We start from the raw sequence: 1,982 nt of genomic DNA on the forward strand, positions 1-1,982 counted from the left end.
TTATTTATATTAAAATTTTTTAAAGGAAAATAAATCATTCTTCATGCAATTCTAAACTATATCTTTAATATTATTTATCATTAATACTAATTAAAGAAGAATGAATTAGATGTGATCAATAAACATGAAGAATCCATTAGATGTGGCAAAAATCGAGTTTTAGTGGAACGAATATCGCTAATGATAATATAGCGTAATAATTAGCAGCAATTAATAAAGCATGATTAAGTCATCAGTACGAAAATCATGCGTGTGTTAATCATAAAGCTATGACCCTCCTCGTTCATCCAATAAACAATTTTAATTGGGAATAACGATCTTCATTAAAACAACAATACTAAAGAAATATATTTTCTAATTTAAACTTTTAGATTTACTTTCTATGAAGGTAATACGTGACGTGAATGTACACAAAACAATTTTTATTTAACTAAATTCTTTTCAAATTGTACATGAAAATTTTACATATGGCGCTATCTAGCGATGGTTATTTAAATTAATTTCGTACATATACACACACACAAAAAAATTTAATTGTAAGTAAAACAATGTAAAATAATAATAATTATTATTTTAATTGTATTTTGTTATAGCAGTTTTGTACGCTGTTAAGATTAATTTTATAAATGACATTTTTAAAGTATATTTTTTTTGAATGAATTTTATAAATAAATAAAGATGTATTAAAGCGTATAAAATATCTAGAATTAATTTTCATGTTACTGTTAAAACAATAAAGCCATACACTTAAAAATTTTTCAGAGTCTTATTTAATAATTTATTGTTAATGAAAATATATGGCGATCTCATTAATGATAAGAATAATATTTTCGTTGATAAAATCGGTAATAAACTTTCCATTAGCTCTTATCCATTTTAGAATGAAATAATAATAAATATATTTCTTGTTATTTCATTCTATTATATATATCTAAGGCTTTTTATAAGGTTCTTATCTGTTGAAATCTTAAACGTGACTTAAGTATAATTGACTTTTTAGTAGCTTTTAAGCGAATAAACAATTCAAAATTGTCTTTAAAAAAATACAAATATTTGCACTTATTTCATGTTCTAAGCTTATAAGAATAATTCTATTATTTATCTTAGAGTACAGCTAAGTTTATGATCTTTTATTTTTCTAAGTACTCTGCAATGAAAGTCGTCGCGAATTTCTTATATAATTTAAAATTATCACAAATCTATATTGATTTATTACATATTTTAGACATTATGTTAATATATTTTCTATAAAAATAATCAAATTTTATAAAATTTACAGTAATATATTTGTATATAAAAGTATAGTTCTTCTATACAAAATGCTAAATTATTAATATATATAGGCTATATATATATATAAAAAAAATGCATTTGTTACTGTAATAGTTTACTTAGTAATGTAGCGTAGGAAAAATTTATAAACCAATTTAAAACATAAAATCTGATATCGGATTTCAGTCAGAAAATTCAATATAACAGCGGAGTTCAGTATTGTTCTGCAATATCCTAAAAATATTCAATGAAATAAAACATTCCAAATGTAATCAATGTTGTTTTACGTATACAATAAATATGCTTATTTGAAATTTTATTTCGATTATATGAAGGAAAAAAAAACAATGAAAATTTCAATAATTTAGTAAAAACAAGTGGAAAATATTAATATTTAAAGATGCTTTCCACTTTACGCTAATAAATTATATCTTTTATGTATTCCAAGATTAGATTTATTGCTCGAACATATTGAGGATTTATAATAATCATCTTCGTGATAGATTCCTACTTATGAAATCAATCATTTTAAAATGAATTATCGTAAGCAAAAAGTCTAAAGTAGATTTTAAAAACAATATTTTATTTTGTTTCCTATATTATTTTCTATTTTTTTGATGAATTAAATAAGATTTTTATAAAATATAATTGATTATTTATTTAATGGAATTTGATAATATTTTAATCCCCTAAAATACTCTGATATATAT

The sequence above is a fragment of the Centruroides sculpturatus genome, unplaced genomic scaffold, assembly GCF_000671375.1.
Source record: "Centruroides sculpturatus isolate CEXI.00-Female unplaced genomic scaffold, Cexi_2.0 scaffold398, whole genome shotgun sequence".
In the NCBI taxonomy this organism is placed as follows: domain Eukaryota; kingdom Metazoa; phylum Arthropoda; class Arachnida; order Scorpiones; family Buthidae; genus Centruroides; species Centruroides sculpturatus.